This window comes from Stegostoma tigrinum, chromosome 26 (genome assembly GCF_030684315.1).
Source record: "Stegostoma tigrinum isolate sSteTig4 chromosome 26, sSteTig4.hap1, whole genome shotgun sequence".
In the NCBI taxonomy this organism is placed as follows: Eukaryota; Metazoa; Chordata; class Chondrichthyes; order Orectolobiformes; family Stegostomatidae; genus Stegostoma; species Stegostoma tigrinum.
Window position 1 is genome coordinate 8,301,980 of NC_081379.1, and position 19,940 is coordinate 8,321,919.

At 41.8% G+C, this 19,940-nt stretch overlaps 1 long non-coding RNA gene across 1 annotated transcript in view; it reads right to left on the minus strand.

Annotated features, from left to right (window-relative positions):
• LOC125464365 (uncharacterized) overlaps positions 1–19,940 on the minus strand; it is a 57,770-nt gene that overhangs the window by 24,537 nt on the left and 13,293 nt on the right. Inside the window, exon 2 of the long non-coding RNA XR_007250004.2 lies at positions 6,322–6,443. This is a non-coding gene — a long non-coding RNA (uncharacterized LOC125464365). The remainder of the gene's footprint in view (positions 1–6,321; positions 6,444–19,940) is intronic.

Genomic DNA, 19,940 nt, shown 5'->3' on the forward strand with positions numbered 1-19,940 from the left:
CAGATTATCTTTCTGATGGAAGGCTGGCCCTATTTCTCTTTCCACAGATGCTGTCCATACTGCTCAGTGCTTACCAGCATTTCTGTAAATATTTTCCCCAATTCCAGAATCTGAAATTTAGTTTTAGAAATATAGCTCAGTTTGGTGAATATCTCATTACTGGGCAAGCCAAGAATGGAGGTCTAGAGGTGTCTGAATTGCTTGGTTTGCTGGGAGCCATGAATAAAATGGACAGGACCACAGAATGAGTATCACTGTTATTTTTATGCGACTTTTGATGCTAATTACATGCTTGATTTTTCTCTTTTGTAGCAGTAATTGCTTTCTTTTCATTTAGAATAATTTAATATAAATTAGTATTTATTGTTATAACTGCTGAATTTGATACTGCAATTTATCCTGCTGGGAATAATTTTTTGTCTTTCAGATTTCACAGTTAGAATCCATAAAGACATCTGAAAATCAAGATGACTCTAAATCCAATGTCACCTCAGCATTTTCATCTTCATTTCACACAAATGAAGAAGCATCTTTCATTAGTACTACACCTAGTGACCGAACTGACAACCATTCTAAAAGGCAAATATCAGACAACAAATCTAAAAACGAAAAAAGTGCCTCCAAAGCTGGGACAGAATCATCTGCAGTGTCATGCGAAGATCTTGTTATAGTTTTGGAAGAAAGCAAATTCTTAAAAGTTCTGGAAGATGTTGTGAAAGAGTTGGTTGAAAAACTTGTAACTGAAAAAATATCAAATAGGAGTTCTGCTGCCTCTCAAAATCAGGTATCACGCAGTCGTTCCAAGGGAGGTAATGCTGTAGATATTAAAAAAACTTTTGAGAAAAGAGTTAAAGATTTTACTGAATCACAGAAGAACTTGGAACCAGGTCAGCAGAAGCAGGTGCGTGTTGAACAGAAGCTGGACGATGAAAATTTAACATCACATTCAAGTCAACCAAGAAGTTCAAAGACGCCTTCAGAAGCAACACAAGACAAAGCACCACAATCAAAACCTAAAGTGAACAAGGATGATGCTTCTGGTGCCAAAGTAAGTTTGACAAGCAGGAGTAACCGTATTACTGGTAAAGCAAGTTCTGCACCTTCCAAGAAAGCTGGCACTGAATCCAATGTTAAACAAGAGCCCAAACCAATGGTCAAACAAGTATGCTATTTCAAAAGCAAATCATCCGGATCAAAGAGGGTAAGTTCATTTTTAGTTTTTTTTGCTCAAAACAAATTGTCCTTAGAGCATTACTTCAAATTCCTGACAGATTATTGGCAGGATGTTGCTTGACAGATGGAATTAAGGTCATATTGCAAGTTATTTACAACTAGCGCTGGTAAAATGGAACTAAAGTAGGTAATTCTGGCTCACAGGATGCTAAGATATGTTAGTGCCCCTTTTTCGATACTTAACTTCTGGACAGGTCAGGTGGAACTGAATGTTGATTTAAGGCTGTAAATACAGTTTAAAGATATAACAATCATATTTTAGAACTTCAAAACTGAACTTCCCAACTGATAGAGTAAAGGGGTTCTGGTCATTTGGCATAACCAAGAATAAGACTTTTGTAGCTAAAAGTTAAGTAGGAGTAAGAGTAAAATAAAAGCAGGGATTTATATTCCATTTAGTTATGTCTGGGGAACTCCAGTCTGAGATTTGTTTATCCTGCACTAGGATACTACACTAGGAAAATCCTAGAAACTCTCTTGGCAGTCCGATTGACCATCTGAACAGGAGGTATTTCCGGCTGAAGCAACTTAAGCGCCAGGGTTTGGTGCTTGAGCAGCTGCCATTTACAAGCCTGACAGAAAATGGTTAACTGACAGACAGAAGACGACCAGGCAGAGGGTGAGTGATAGATACCCCAAGTACTCTTACTTGTTTGACCTTGGAGACAGTGGTTGACGGCGAGAGCAGGCCGTTGAGGCAGTGACGGCGGCCTAGCAATTGGAGCAGTGCCTGTACCATTGTGGAGATAGGACTTGGGACTCTGAGGTCTGGACTTTTTTTTATGTCTAGCTTACCTTTTGGCTCGGTTAAATCTTTTTTAATTTTGGTTTTTGTAACCAAGTGGGTGCCAGCGAATGGCGACTTTGTGCATTTTTCGCTGCACTTATGTATTCCTCTACTCAGTACGTGTGACAAATATATAGATCTAAATCTAAGCCACAGCCAACAAACTATGTTGTATAGGTGTGTGTGCGTGTGTGTGTGTGTGGGGTGTGGGGGGAGCTAGAAGTGTGAAGCGTCAACAGCGATAAGAGATTTGTTAGTGAATGGTGTAAGCAGATGCTTCTAACACCGTAGACATGACTCCAGCATGGTTGCCTCCCAGGTGCCAGGTCAAGGATGTCATGGATGGTTGCAGGGCATTCTGAAGGGGGAGAGTGAACACTGAGAGGTTATGCTCCATGGTGGGATCAATGACATTCGAAAAAGGAAAAACTGTAAGCTGACTTTAAGGTGCAAAAGGAAATTGAAAAGCCCTCTTCAAAAGCTAACAATCTATGATTATTCCTGGTGCCACAAAGTATTCACTTTAGGAAACAGAAGGATACAGCAAAAGAATGAGTGGCTGGAGAAAATGTAGAGAAGGAAGAGTTTAGATTCCTGAGGCGTTGGAACTGTTTCTAGGAGAGGTGGACCTGTACAAATTGGACAGGTTACATCTGAACAAGAACGGGATATGGGGTGGCACGGTGGCTCAGTGGTTAGCTCTGCTGCCTCACAGCGCCAGGGACCCAGGTTTTATCCCACCCTCGGGCAACTGTCTGTGTGGAGTTTGCACGGGTTTTCTCCCACAGTCCAAAGCTGTGAAAGCAAGGTGCATTGGCCACGCTAATTTGCCTGTAGCGTTCAGGGATGTATAGATTCAGTGGGTCTGAGTGGGGTGCTTTGAGGTTAGGTGTGTACTGGTTGGGGCGAAGGGCCTGTTTCCACACTGTAGGAATTCTATGATTCTTACAGGGAGTTTATCTAATGCTGTTCGGGCAAATTAAAACTAAATAGGAAGGCATTGGGATCTTAACCATTTGCTCATAGAGGAGAGAAGCTGAAATAGAATTCAAAGTCGAAATGCTGGTAATTATCTGTGGAAGGCCAAAGAAGCATTGACTAAATAAGAAAAATATTAAGTGGAATATCTTTCAATGCTAAAAGCTTAGGAATAAGATTGATGCACGAGGACAAGAGAGGCATGTGGGAGTATGATATCATAGCAATTACTGAGACTTTGAAAGATGGGCAAGTTTAGCATTCCTGGTTGTTTCATTTTCAGCCATGTCAGAGAGGAGGAAAGGAATGGGCTTAATAATAGATAATAAATCAATTATAGCAGTCAGGAGGGAAGGAACATCAAATGGGGCATTATGGGTTGAAATAAAAAAAAATCACAAAACACGTCACTGGGTGTGCGCTGTAAGCCCTCAAACAGTCATGAAGAGGTAGATGATCAAATAAGGAGTCATGGAGTCAGAGTCATGCAGAACAGCAACAGGCCCTTTGGCCCAACTTGTAATGTGCTGACCAGGTTTCCTAAATTGACTTAGTCCCATTTGTCTAGTTAGCCCCATATTCCTTGAAACCTTTCCCACCCGTGTACCTGTCCAAATGTCTTTTAAATGTTATAACTGTACCTGCCTCTATCATCTGTAAATGAATTTTAGATGTTTTAGATAGTAGACCATGAACATATTACAAATATGAAAGTTCATGCATGTGCTAAACACACTGCAGCTACTGCCTGAACTTTCTGGAGTACAACTTCTCCCTCTTCATGCACTAAGCCCCCTCCCCCAAGTATAGTATAAATAAATTCCTAGCATTTTCGATTCTTCGCTGAGCACGTTATATTACATTGTTGAGCAACTACTTACATACATATCATGAACACTATGACAACAAATTTCTAGGGCATTTGACTACACAATAGTATTTTGTGGTAAGGAGAGGGTAAAATTCATCAATTGCATTGAAGTGAACATTCTATGCTAAAATGCAGAAAGTTCAAAGGAGGGGGAAGTTCTGGACCTAATTTTGAGAAATGCGCCCAGAGAGGTGGACAGAGTGTTAGTAGGGGCACATTTTGGAGACAGTGACCATAAGCCATATATATTTCAGATAATATGAGAAAGGACAAGGATGTAGTGAGAATAAAGTTCTAAACTTGGGAAAAGCTATTTTAATCAAGGAAGAGTCCATAAAGAACTAAAAAGTACAGGGAGAACTTTAAAAGGAATTTAAGAAAATATTGGTGGGAAGAACAAAGGAAAACACAAGATTTTTAAAAAATATATCTAAAACAGGAGAATAACTAGGGAATGACAGAGTCCATTGGGACCCTCAGAGGTGATCTGTAGTGGACCTGGAAGATATGGGCACAGTCCTCAATGAATGCTTTGTGCTGGTCTTCACACTGGAATGGATGATGCAGATATAATGATCAGGTGGAGGGCTGTGAAGCATTAGAAGGAATTAACATACATAAAGAGGTACTGGTGAGTTTAGTAGCCTTAAAAATAGATAAATCTGCACATGTGGATGTGAGATATTGCAGGTTGTTAAGGGAGGCAAGGGAGAAGTTATGAGGGACCCTGGCAGTAATTCTCAAATCCTCTAGCCACAGGTGAGGTCTTAAAAGACTGAAAGTCTGCTAATGTTATCCCATTATTTAAAATAGGGAGGATGGAATAAACTAGGAAGTTACAGACCCCAGTCAGCCAAATCTGAGACAGGGAGTTTCTGTCTGAGGGACAGAATATATTTGCATTTGGAGAGACACAGGTTCATCAGCAATATACAGCATGGATTTGTTAACAAGGTCATGGCAGAATGGTCAAGAAAGCAGGAACCTATGGGATCCAAGGCTAGGTGATGGAGGATGCAAAATTGATTTAGAGGTCGGAATGAGAGAGCGGTGATTTGAGGGAAGTTTGTGTGACTGGAAGTCTGTTTCCAGTTGGTTCTGTGGTGCGCTAGAGTTAATCATTTAGATTTAAACGTAGGAGATGTCATCAAGGAGGTTGTAAATGATACACAAATTGGGAGGGTGGCAAATAATGAGGACGATAGCCCTAAATCTATAGCCTTTCAATACATGGACCAGGTGTGCAGGGCAGTTACAACATTTCACTCATAAATGTAAGGCAATGCACTATTTTTAATTTCCTCATGGATGTGGATGTCACTGGCTGGGGCTGCACTTATTGCCTCTCCCTAGTTGTCCTTGAGATGGTAGTGGTGAGCTGCCTTCTTGAACCATTGCAGTCCATTTTGTATAGTTACATCAACCATGCTGATAGAGGGGGAGTTCCAGGATTTTGACCCAGTGATCTTGAAGGAATGGCAATACATTTTCATGTCAGAATGGGGAACCTGAAGGAAGCAGTGTTCCCATGTATCTGCTGCTCTTATCTTTCTAGATACCAGAGCTCATGGGTTGGGAAGGTGATGTCTGAGGAGGCTGGGTGAGTTTCTGCAATGCATCTTGTAGATGTTACACACCACTGTTACTGAGTGTTGGTGGTGGAAGGAATAAATGTTCATAGATACGAACACAAACAAATGGCTGCCTTGTCTTGGATAATGTCAAGCTTCTTCAAGTCAAAAGGATTTCACGACACTCCTGATGGTGGACAGCCTTTGGAGATGGAGGAAGTGAGTTATTTGCTTCAGAATTCCTAACTTCTGACCTATTGTAGCAGTACTTATTGTAGCCATACTTATTTGATTAGTCTAGGCCAGGATCTGGTCAATGGTAACCCCCCAGGATGTTGCTAGTGGGAACAAAAACAAAGCTGGTGATAGCATTGAATGTCAAGGATGGATAGTTAGATTCTCTCTTGTTGGAGATGGTCACTGTTGTCTCTTTTGTCAAGGGGAGGGCTAACAAAGCAAGTCATTACAAACTATTCAAGGTGTAAAACTCTGGTAACTGCTGAAGATCACAGGGACCTTGTGCACATTCCCAATCCCTGACAGTAGCAGTGCAGATAGATAAGGTGTATTATGGACTAGAGCAAAATATATTAAGAAGACAGTCTAGATCCCAACTTTTTCTTTTTTTTTTAAAAAGGGCAAGCATAATGCGTTGTCTTCAGGACGCAATTCGATTGGTCAAACTACCAGGCTTGAAGCAAAACAGACTTTAATTTTATACAATAAAATATAAACAAAAGAAAGAAGAATTGGAATAACTCGACCAGAAAACTTAACAGAGCAATGGATTATTTAACTACTAAATAGCAACTGTTCCAATATAGTAGCATCCCATGAACATGCCCTTGCAAAGGTAAATTCAAGAGAATGGATTGTCTTACATGCAATTCCAGCAGCCAGAACAGAACCTAAACATTTAGCAGTAACACAGAGAATTAAAAGCTTTCACATCCAGTTTCAAGGCCCTGGCATTCTTGAAGGCGCATCTCGTATCACGTCACCCCTTGAAAGAAAAAAAATGAACATCAATATTAAAAAAAGGCTAACTTTTTGGAAAAATCTTTAGTCTTATGCTTTTAATACACTACAATACATTGACTCTAAACATGCAAACATTTGATACTACAGTCAATTTTAGCCCATTCTTACTGCCACCAAAAAACTTGAGCTTTCTTCTTCATAACCATGACACTGCTTTGGCAATTATGTTTTCTTGTCCTGCCATGTGTATAATTTTCAAACTGAATGGTCGCAATAATAAGTTCCATCTAAATAGTCTGGAGTCTTTATCCTTAGTTTTTTGTCAGAAACTTCAAGGGGCTACAATCAGTTTATACAATTGTCTCAGCCACGATACTGGCAACATAAATTTGAAAGGTTGCATCAAATTCAAGGCCTCCTTCTCAACTGTGGAATATTTCAGTTGATGATATTCACCTTTTTGGAAACAAAAAATCCAATAGATCTATCTATCTTGTTGTTGTCTTGCAAAAGTATAGCAACAAACCAACATCACTTGCCACTTTGAACGGCTTTGCTTAGTTAGGTATGGCTAACACAGCTTTCAGGTTGTCAGAGATAGTAGAATGCTGATGCTGGAGAATCTGAGATAACAAGGTGTAGAGGTGGATGAACACAGCAGGCCAAGCAGCAGAGCTGACGTTTCAGGTCTAGACCCTTCTACACTTAATGCTGTCAGATTGTCAAATGCCTTCTGATAACCTTCCGTCTACTGAAATTTCCCGCACTTCAAGTCAATCAGTGGAGCAACCACACTGCTAAAATTTGGTACGAATTTTTGATAAAATCCTCTCAGCCCCAGAAATCGTATTACTTCTATCTTCACTGATACGTGACACTGACCAATTACATTTTTTTTGCACATCCCGCAATAACATGACCTAGGAACATGACTTGGGCTTTTTGAATTCATTCTTAACCAGGTTTATCACCAAGTCCACCTCCCGAAATCAATTAAACAATTTTGATAGATGCTCCAAATGTTTCTTCTACGTGCGACCAAAAACAAAATCACCAGATCGTCTATGTACACCACACAATTGGGTAATCCCGAAACAACATATTTTGAAATGTTTGGTACATTCTTCATATCAAATGGTATCACTTTAAACTGGTATAGTCCAGTGTCACAAAACCTGGAATTTCCTTCACTATTGGATAAAAGTACCTGCTTATATCCTCAGTAAGTCCAGCTTTGAGAAGTTGCCTGTCCCATCTTCTCAATAGTCTTCCAAACATCTCTTCCAAAGATTTTGTAACTGCATTGACTTTGAAATAGTTCACACATAATCACTGGGTATCATCTGGTTTTGGCACCATTACTATGGAAGAGCTCCTCTCACTGCAACTCATTTTGATTATGTTATCTCTAAGCATACGTTCAATCTCTTCATAAACCTGTGCCAGCTTTAGAGGTGATGGGAACTGCAGATGCTGGAGAATCTGAGATAACAAAGTGTGGAGCTGGATGAACACAGCAGGCCAAGCAGCATCTCAGGTGCACAAAAGCTGACATTTTGGGCCTAGACCCTTCATCAGAAAAAGCTTTGTTTTTCCAGCTTTAGAGGATTAGGTTTATAAGGATATTGCTTAATTGGAACAACATTTCCTATGCATGATAGCTGTAATCAGATTGTTACTTCCCAGTTTATTACCACATCTCTCCATGTGATTGCAATAACTCTGGAAGGTAGCTCAATAATTTATCCCAATTTTTGAGAACTTCCTCATTGTCCAACTCCGAGCCATCTAAACTTGATTCTTGACCCTGTGGTGTAACCAGTAACACTTTCTCCTTTATCTTTCCTTCCCTATTAAAATACCTTTTCAGCACATTCACAAGACTTACTCTTATCAAATAATTAATTCACATCACTCAATTTGCTTTTGATTGATAAGGCACACTGAACCTGGCCTTTAAACGTTCACCTTCCACTGGGAGTAACACTAACACTATCTCCACTAGCAAAATTGTGAATTTTTGATTTCTTTTCGGCTTCCAGTTTCATCGCGTGCCATGCTACATTCAAACACTGTCTAGCTGACTCACCTACTCTATCTAATCTCCTCCACAATTTGACACACAGTTCAAAATATGTGGTCTCTGAACTCTGACTCACTTATTTCTCCTTAATTAATTTCAGTGGTCCTCTCACTTCATGCTCAAAAACTAATTCAAACAGACTGAATATAGTTGATTCAATTGGTGCATCCCTAATTAAAAAAAACGAATGAAATGTCTTTATCACAATCCTCTGGATAGTCTTGACTATAAGCCCTCAACATGGTCTTTAAAGTTTGATGCCGCTGTTCTAATACTCTCTGTGATTCTGTACTGTATGCAGTGGATGCAAATTGTTTTATCCCTAAACTAGCCAACAATCAATGGGGAACTTCAAACCAGTGTCTACAGGAAAACAACACATACGGACCAAATACTGAACTACAGAAGCAACCATCTCAATACCCACAAACGAAGCTGCATTAGAACATTATTCCAACGAGCCACGACACACTGCAGCACAGAGGAACTACGCAGAGCAGAAGAAAATCACCTATACAGCATATTCAAAAAGAACGGGTACCCAATGAACACAGTCTGCCGATTTCTCAGCAACAAACCCAAACAAACAGACAAAAGGTGCCCAGAAACCATAACCACTCTCCCCTACATCAAAGACATCTCGGAAATGACTGCCAGACTACTCAGGCCTCTTGGTATCATGGCAGCCCACAATCCCACCAACACACTAAACCGGCAGCTGATGAACTTAAAAGACTCTATGCAGACAACAAGCAAAACGAACGTCATTTACAAAATACCTTGCAAGAACTGTGACAAACACTACATTGGACAAACAGGCAGAAAGCTAGCCACCAGGATACATGAACATCAACTAGCCACAAAAAGACATGACCCACTATCACTAGTATTCTTACATACAGATGAGGAAGGATACCACTTTGATTGGGACAACACATCCATCCTAGGACAAGCCAAACAGAGACATGCACGAGAATTCCTAGAAGCATGGCAATCCAACCGGAACTCCATCAACAAACACATTGTTTTGGAGCCAATCTACCATCCCCTGAGAAAAAGAACAGGAAATGACATCAACACAGGAAATGACATTACCAACCCAAGGAAACCTAAACACATAAATAGAAAGTGGAACATAACACCAGCGCTTCACCGGAGGCTCACTGATGATGTTACCTAGAATGGTGACGAAACGTCTGAAAATGAACCTTCCAGCTCAGCGAGCAAACTTACATCCAGAACCTCAACCAAAGCTACAAATCTTCTCCAAACGTGCTAGCACCTATGGGCACAATTCGCCAAAACTGGCCCAAAGATGGGAAACCAACGCCATCTGACAGAGTGCCACCCGCAAACAACCGTACTTGCTGCACGAATGCCTAAGGAAACAGGTACTACCTAAATGTCTTAAATACAAACCTCCCCTGAACACCCCACTAGCAAAACGTATAGCAGAGCAAAACGGCCGCAGAATGCTTAGAGAAATGATCAATGATGCCCACAACAGACTCCGTAAATACAACCGGAAAATTTCCTGTCAAAAAACTTTACTCACTAACACAACAGACCATGAATGGACAGACACAGTACAACGAGCCAGAGACATTAGACAACGGCAAACACAGAAAATGAAAAATCTAGACCTGCAGAAAAAACTAGACAAACTCACACAAAATAACAACACAGACAACACAGAAGCATGGATAAAAAAAACTTATCTGACCCACCATTAACAGACACTGAAAAAGCCGTCTTAGTAAGAGGATTAAATTACAACTTCTGGGATGCGGACAAGAAAGATTTCTTAGCAGCATTATAAACAACACTGAAAGACAACGAGCTCACAGAAGAAACCCAGCAAACCATTAGACAGACAGTCGCACCAACATTAAGCAGAAAAAAGGAAGGAAACACAATCAATACACAAGAAAGGAAAGCACTAAAAGGAATCAAAAAAGATAAAAACATCGTTATCCGACCTGCAAACAAAGGACGCTTGACAGTCATTCTAAACCGAACAGACTACGTTGAGAAAGTGAACGCACTGCTTGCAGGTACCAACACTTACCAACAGGTGGCAATAGACCCGACCCCACAACTAGAGAACTGAATCACAGCCTTACTCAAAAACTTCAAAAATCTGGAGAATTAAACAAGAGAGACTTCCAAAAAATGAAACCAGATGAATCCAACACACCACGCTTCTACGGACTACTCAAAATTCACAAACCAGGAGTCCCCTCAGACCCATAGTCTCACTACCTGGAACACCAACGTACAGATTAGCCAAGGAACTACACCAAAGACTAAAACACCTAGTAGAAGACTCACGCCACTCCATTCACTCCACCCAAGAATTCCTGAACACCACCAAAGACACCAAGATAGAAGAGGATGAAATAATGGTCTCGTTGACGTAACAGCCCTGTTCATATCCATCAACATCAACCTGGCCAAAGAAACACTGACTACACTATTAGAAGAACCAAAGACCCACACCAGACACTACCAACCTCATCAGCAAGGACAACATCATCAAGCTAGTGGACCTATGCCTGACCACCCACTTCAGTTTCAATAACAAAACCTACAGACAAACCAACGGTACACCCATGGGATCTCCGATATCAGGGTTCTTAGCAGAGGCAGTAATGCAGAGACTCGAACAAACAGCTCTGCCAATCGTCCAACCCAAACTTTGGGTCCGCTACGTGGATGACACCTTTGTCATCACGAAACAAAACAAATTAGAGGAAACCTTCAAGACCATCAATAATACCCTTCCTGGCATAACATTCACAAAAGAGGAGGAAAACAACAATAAACTGCCATTCCTATAAGTCACAGTAGAGCGAACAGCCAATGGGGAACTTCAAACCAGCGTCTACAGGAAAACAACACATACGGACCAAATACTGAACTACAGGAGCAACCATCCCAACACCCACAAACGAAGCTGCATTAGAACATTATTCCAACGAGCCACCACACACTGCAGCACAGAGGAACTACGCAGAGCAGAGGAAAATCACCTATACAGCATATTCAAAAAGAATGGGTACCCTATGAACACAGTCCGCCGATTTCTCAGCAATAAACCCAAACAAATAGACAAAACGGGCTCAGAAACCATAACCACTCTCCCCTACATCAAAGACATTTCCGAAATGACTGCCAGACTACTCAGGCCTCTTGGCATCATGGTAGCCCACAAACTCACCAACACACTAAACTGGCAGCTAATGAACTTAAAAGACCCTATGCAGACAAGCAAAACGAACGTCATTTACAAAATACCTTGCAAGAACTGTGACAAACTCTACATTAGACAAACTGGCAGAAAGCTAGCCACCAGGATACATGAACATCAACTAGCCACAAAAAGACATGACCCACTATCACTAGTATTCTTACATACAGATGAGGAAGGATACCACTTTGATTGGGACAACACATCCGTCCTAGGACAAGCCAAACAGAGACACACACGAGAATTCCTAGAAGCACGGCATTCCAACCGGAACTCCATCAACAAACACATTGATTTGGAGCCCATCTACCACCCTCTGAGAAAAAGAACAGGAAACGATATCACCAATGCAGGAAATGACATCAACACAGGAAATGACATCACCAACCTAAGGACCCCCTAAACACATAAATAGAAAGCAGGACACAACACCAGCGCTTCACCAAAGGCTGATTGATGATGTTACCTAGAATGGTGACGAAACATCTGAAAACGAACCTTCCAGCTCAGCGAGCAAACTTACATCCAGAACCTCAACCTGAGCTATAAATCTTCTCAAAACTCGTAAACTCAATGTATGTTTGACCAGGTTCCCTTCCTAGGCTCCTAAAATGTTGTCTGTAAGCCTCTGGTTTCTGCTGATATGCACTTTTTTCACCTCCTCATATGCCCCAGACACCACCTCTGATAGAAATGCAAATACCTCACTAGCTCTACCTACCAAGTTTGTTTGGATCAACAATACCCACATGATAACCGGCCATTTTATTTCTTTAACCACTTTCTCAAATGAAATGAAAAAGGCTTCTATGTCCTTCTCATCAAACATATTTGAATAGGTCCACACCATGGCCTTTGGCTATGATGGGATTGCTCTCCATCACTGTCCTCATTGATACTATGATCTTTCATCATTACCTCCCCCTAGTAAGTGTACTTTGAGTTTTCAGTTCCAACTTCCAAAGTTCAAGAACTCTCTTTCTCCCTTTTTTCTGCTAGGGCCTTCTTTTCCTTTTCTTTTTCCTCTACCAGAGCTATCCTGTCATCTTTCCACTTCTGAGTCAAGCTGCTTTGTTTGCTATTAAATTTTAGCCATTTTCTAAGATTCCAATGGCATTTCTGGAAATTGTCAATGTTGAGATTTTGCTGCAATTACCTCCCCAATTTTCATGAACAAATGCAACCCCAACTCCAGTTTGTCTGCCAATTCCAAAAGCTTTGCCTTGCTCGCTTTCTCTAAAACTCCCGAAGTGACTTCTTCCATCCCAGGAAACTCTTGGTGTTGGAAACAGCCATTACTATACAAGGCACACTCTATTTAACCCAACCGAATACAACACCCAAAACCAAGTCCAATAATCCTAAACCCTACCTGGAATTAGAGATTTTCATCCAGCTCCAATTACAGACCAGACCAAACTCATTTAAAATGTATTAACAAGATAGCCCAGACTCCAACTACTTCTTACTTGTAAAGGCAAGTGTAAGGTGGTGTCCTATGGGTGCAATTTGGTAGGTCAAACTACCAGACTTGAAGCAGAACACTTCATTTTTATACTATCGTTAAAATATAAACAAAAGAAGAATTGGAATAACTATTGGAAAACTTAACAGAATGATGGATTATTTGACTATAAACACAACTGTTCCAATATCGTAACATACCATAAACTTGCCCTTAGCAAAGGCAAATTCAGGAGAATGGACTGCCCACATGCAATTCTAGCAGCAAGAAGAGAAGCCAAGTTTTTAGCTGTAACAGACAGGATTAAAATCTTCAAGACCCTAGCAACCACTGAAAGTTAAACTAAAATCCTAGTTCTGTGGAAGCTTGACCCACCCCTTTATGTTGCTTCTATTGTTCCAACTTTAAAAAGAAAGCTTGCTTGGCTCAGAGCAGACAGCTCGACTCCAATCACAGCATATGCTTCAAAAAGAAACATGACAGAACAAATCCTTCTTAAAAGCAATCTTGTAACAGGTGGTTGAGAAAGCATATGGGATACTTGCCTTTATTAGCCTCAGCATAGAATACAAGAGCAGGGAGGTTATGCCAAGCTGTATAAAACACTGGTTTGGCTACACTGGAGTACTGCTGCTGTTTTGGTCACCACATTACAGAAGGGATGTGACTTCATGAGAGATGGTTAAGAGGAGATTTACCAAGATATCGAGATTTATCAAGATATGTCAATGATGAGATTTCTAAGTTCCTGGAAGTGCAGGGTCAGATTAAAACAAGTCAGCATGGTTTTAGTAAGGGGAGGTCGTGCCTGACAAACCTGTTAGAATTCTTTGAAGAGGTAACAAGTATGTTAGATCAGGGAAACCCGGTAGATGTCATCTATCTAGACTTCCAAAAGGCCTTTGATAGTGCCTCATGGGAGGCTGCTGAGCAAGGTGAGGGCCCATGGTGTTCGAGGTGAGCTACTGGCTTGGATTGAGGATTGGCTGTCTGACAGAAGGCAGAGAGTTGGGATAAAAGACTCTTTCTCAGAATGGCAACTGGTGACGAGTGGTGTCCCGCAGGGTTCAGTGTTGGGGCCACAGCCTTTCACCTTATATATTAATGATCTGGATGAAGGGACTGGGGGCATTCTGGCGAAGTTTGCCGATGATACGAAGATAGGTGGACAGGCAGGTAGTACTGAGGAGGTGGGGAAGCTGCAGAAAGATTTAGATAGTTTAGGAGAGTGGTCCAGGAAATGGCTGATGAAATTCAACGTGAGTAAATGTGAGGTTTTGCACTTTGGAAAAAAGAATACAGGCACGGACTATTTTCTAAACGGTGAGAAAATTCGCAAATCAGAAGTGCAAAGGGATCTGGGAGTGTTGGTACAGGATTCTCTAAAGGTTAACTTACAGGCAGAGTCCGTAATTAAGAAAGTGAATGTAATGTTGTCGTTTATCTCAAGAGGGTTGGAATATAAAAGCAACGATGTGCTTCTGAGGCTTTATAAGGCTGTAGTTAGGCCCCATTTAAAATACTGTGTCCAATTTTGGGCCCCACACCTCAGGAAGGACATACTAGCCCTGGAGCATGTCCAGCGGAGATTCACACGGATGATCCCTGGAATGGTAGGTTTAGCGCATGATGAATGGCTAAGGATCCTGGGATTGTACTCAGAGTTTAGAAGGTTGAGGGGAGATCTAATAGAAACTTACAAGATAATGTATGGTTTAGAAGGGGTGGACGCTAGGAAGTTGTTTCCGTTAGGTGGGGAGACTAGGACCTGTGGGCACAGCCTTAAAATTAGAGGGGGTAAATTTAAAACTGAAATGAGACATTTATTCAGCCAGAGTGTGGTGGGCTTGTGGAATTCATTGCCGCAGAGTGTAGTGGAGGCCAGGACATTGGATGCCTTCAAGGCAGAGATCGATAAATCCTTGATCTCAAAAGGAATCAAGGGCTACGGGGAGAGTGCAGGGAGGTGGTGTTGAAATGCCCATCAGCCATGATTTAAATGGCGGAGTGGACTTGATGGGCCGAATGGCCTTACTTCTACTCCTATGTCTTATGGTCTTATGGTCTTATATTGTCTGGGCTGGACAGTCTGAACTATAAGGACAAGTTGGATTGGCAGGGGTTGTTTTCCTTCAACCTGCAAAAATTCAGAGGGGTCCTGATAGAATTGTATAAGATTCTAAGGGGCCATAGATAAGGTGGACTGGGTGGCTTTTTTTAAATTAGTAAAGGGGATAATAACCAGGCGGCATTGATTTAAGGTTAGAGATAGAAGGCGAAGAGGTACGTGGAGGAGTTTTTGTTTCACCCAAAGAATGGGGGGTGTCTGGAACTCACTGTCTGAAAAGCGTGTTTGTGTTGGAAACTCACATATCCAAAGCTTCAATGGTATGGGCCAAGACTTGGGAAAAGGGATTAGTATCTTCAGATCTTTGTTGACCAACACAGAGATGAGAGAATAAATAGCCTCATTCTGTGTTGTAAATTTCTGAGTCTGAGTGTCATGACATTACTTAAGAAAAAAGAGCCTGCAGGTGTGCTTGATACCCTTCAGAAATAAATCATACAAGTCTTGACCCTGTTCCATCTTTGAATTAGATCAGCGCTGATCTACTTTCTAATTCAAAGATAGAACAGGGTCAAGAGCTGTATGATTTATTTCTGGAGGGTGTCAAGCACATCTACATGTTCTAATCCCCATAGAGGAATGATATTGGCTACTTTTAGGATGCCCACTGATGAGGCCATGGGCAGCAGCAGTGTTGGGCCATTAAAGTGAACAGTAACTTCATACCTAAATTCTTCTTCTCAATCCCACCTTCCCGAATGCTTCATACACTCCTCTGTCAATTACAGAATCACATGCCTTGTTTACTCCATCTCATTGCATCACAGCTGTACCCTTGCACCCTTCTCCTTTCAGAACACCCAAGAAGTACAACTGAGCCAATCAGTGGAGAAAAAAGAACACAAATATGAACTGTCACTTGATTTCATATCAAGGAAATCAATTCTGAGCCTGAAATTGCACATAATTTAAAGAGTAAAGAGGCAGGATCTGTACATAGAGAGACAATGGGCACAAGTGACCTGTAGCCAAGGCAGGGGCAAGGGGCAATTGCTAGCATTTTGGAATGACTGTTGATTGCGCAGTTTGAGGCAGTGGGGAGGGTCGGATGAAGTCAAGGTAGTACACGGTTTCTGCTGCAGGTAGCTTAGATAAGGACTTCAATGGGGTCGCTTACAGAAGACGACTGAGGTTTATGCACAACTAAATGCCAGAAAAATGCCTAAATTCAGTACCAAGGAAAATAGTGAATTGCAATAACAACTTCAAATAGAGCTTTGTAGGACATGGAGAACATCTTTTCCAGTATGTATGTGGTCACCAACTCCACTTGCAGTCTTGTGGGCATGGTGGCCAATTCACAGGAGAAAAGATAAGGGACACATGGTATGGCTGTTGAATTGAGAGGTCTGATGGGATGTGTGGTGGGGATAGGACATGGCAGTGATTTGGGGTATGGGTGACACCCTGAACTGTTGGGATGGTGGTGTTCGACTGTCTTGGAGGGGTTGAAAACTATGGAAGCAGTGATGAGGAATTTGGGAAATGGGCGAAGTGTTTTCCATTTTCTAGACCAGTGGAGAAAGTCGAAATGCAGAGTGCTACACATGTACATGGGTATGTAGTGCACATGCACAAAAATAACAGCTTATGGTTCAAGTAGACAATCAAGTATTTTCAACAAGCAGGAACAAGATTCAGATATAAATGAAGCAAATGCACTTTTCTATGAAACTACTAATTTTATTCAGCTGAATTTTATATATTTTGGCCAAGTGGCAATTTCATTGTTTTTCGTATAGTGTGTTTCTTCATGAGGCCCAATGAGATTTCCTGCTGTAACCAAACACACTTCATTAACCACGTAAACCACACCTATGGCACCCCTCTCATCTGATGCTAGCACTATTCTCCCACTTGCTGCATCCTGAAGAACTCACCACAATGAATTTCCTGGGATACAGTAGCATCCCTGATGTCATATTTGGCAAGCCACTGGGCATCCAGACAACACTGGCATTTCAAAGCTGCTCTGCTCAGTACCTGACTAATTTGGAAGGATGTCAGACAAAGAGAAATTGATGCTGTGATTCTCTGACAGGGATTTGGAGGTCTTTATGAATGGGATTTTGTAGTGTGCAGCCATCTTGTTCCCAGAGGACTGGCAGAGGAGACCACAACACCAAACACTGCCAGTCTGGGCTGACGTCACCACACCAGTAAATGCTGTCTCCATGATCCAGTGGGAAACTCAGCACTTCAGGAAATGGGCCAGTTACAATTTTGATTCCACTAAGGTAAGTGCCACATTCTTCTCTCTGCTGCAAACACTCAGCTCTATCTCAGCTACTGTACAGATCTCCCATCAAGGCTCATGCTCTACCACTGTCACTGTTGCACACAACATCTCTATCACTCACTGTCAACCACCCAGCTCTCCTGGAACACCAACCGTGCATACTCTGAGCAGCCTACTTACTTTGGGTATCACCACCTTACTCCCACGTGCATGAGTACCCAATGTCTTCCCACTCAATCCCTCCCTTTCTTGGATAAACAGCCTATAATGAGGAAGGGCCCAGATAGGTGGTGGGGTGCATGACATTAAGTCTTTCACCCCCTGTGATGGAAGAATCCTGGCTCTGGTGGAAGATTGGGAACACTCCTGCGGGGATGCTGAGTTATCCACATCACATCAACTGAGTAAGTATTATTGTTCATTCCAGAGCAACCTCATAGTAATCCCATACTAATGTTACTGATTGCACACCGCCTTTTATCCTAGGCCCTGTCACCTTCTCTCTTTTGTGTCTTGCAGGTTTGAATGAAATGTCCAGTATTTTGGCGGGCAGGGCTGTCAGCCTGCAAGAAAGCCCCTCCAGGGAGGAGGGTTCCAATGCTGCACAGCAAGCATCAACAATGTTGCCTCCCTGGACGTCCCACCAGCTGTTACTGGCAACTTGAAACATTAGCTGGATTGGAGTCTTGGGTACGACGTGATGAACACTTCACAGTCAGGTCACTTCAGCTGGCCAAGCAAGAAATGCCCTAGGACACTAACACTTGGAGGACGGTTGAAAACAGGAACCTGCTCAGTCCCAGGCAGTAGACTCCTTTGGTGTTGGCAATTAGGACTTTGTGCTCGTGTACAAGGTGACATTGGAGCACCAGGCAGACGTGTGTCAGGCAATGGCCCTTATATCTCAGAGGATGCAGAGCTGCAGCTCCACTATGGGTTCAAGGTCCTGATTTTATACTCCGGTAATATAACCATCATAATGGTTATGACAGCGAGAAGAAAATTGCGGGGGCTTTGATGAATGGAAAATATCTTTCCTTTTATCACAGTCAAATTAGTTTTTCCACATATAGCTTGGCAAAAAGGGGGTGTATAGGTTGCTTAACCTTTCATCTTCTTCCTCCTGATGCTCCTGGTTATAAAGGAATTAGCGAGACTTATTCTTCATGATAGCAAAGGACCATCATAAATTTCAATATGTGTCTGCTGAACACTACAGCATCCAGAAAAGTGTTCCATGGAATGGAGCTGACATTTAGACTCACTGATGTGATATGATCATCTGGTGGCTTTCATGAACAGCAGAGCCAAGTTCTGCAATTTATGGGTCAGCTTGATATGTGCACAGACTTCCATTCCATCAACCTAGCCATTGGACCTTAACAACAATGGCTCACACCTTGTGTACCTTTCTCAAATAGAGAAAACGTGATGCCTGTAGGCACTGGACCAGAAGAAGAACCACAGATAGATCGCTCTGAAAGTCTCAAGTCTGGGCATTACACAGGTGGCAGGGCCTTCCACCTTCACCCTGCATATGACCATGAACCATGGGAGTTCAAGCTGATGAAGGTGCTCTTACCTCTGGCAAGGACACATTCATAATTGCTTCCAGGATTGCCCAACCAAACTTCCAAGGCTAAAGAGCTACAGTGTAGGCTCCTTCCAACTTCACTGAGGAAGCGGGGATTGCACTTAAGAATTTGTAGAAAGGAAAGAAAAAAATCCTTGGGGGCACATTGGTGACATGGCTAACATATCACTGTAAATAAAGTATCACATTTCTTTAAACATTCTCATAATACCACTAAATCTGTGCTTTTGTCCCTGTGTAGCTCATACTATAAATTGCACTGAGGGGTCAGATATCAGCTTGCATGCATGATATTCCGTGCAGCAATGCATGATTTGAGAAGCCACTGTATTATGTTTAGGCATTGTGAACAGTGCACGTTTCCTGCTGCATGAGTGTTTATATAGCATCACTGGCCTCAGCATCCAAAACTGTTGGCCTTGCATGAAATAATCACTACTGTTTGGGGATGTACCGCCAACATAAGGCTAATGCCCAACTTCACCAGAGATTTTGAGACCACTGTGTAGTGTCTTCTACTGTCAACTTATCTATGTGTAGTGTTGCTCTTTGAATGACCTCATTTCCATGGGTTTTGCAGCCTTCTCTTTCAGGTTGAGCCACTTACTATGTCCAGTCCACTTACTATGCCTAATGTCATCAGTACAGGTACTAACTGTTTATTTATGATATATTTGATTAATCAAACTTAAATTTCCAAACCACGAGGGTGGAAATTAAACACGTCTTCAGGTCCGCAGTTCAAGGCTCTGAGCTTACA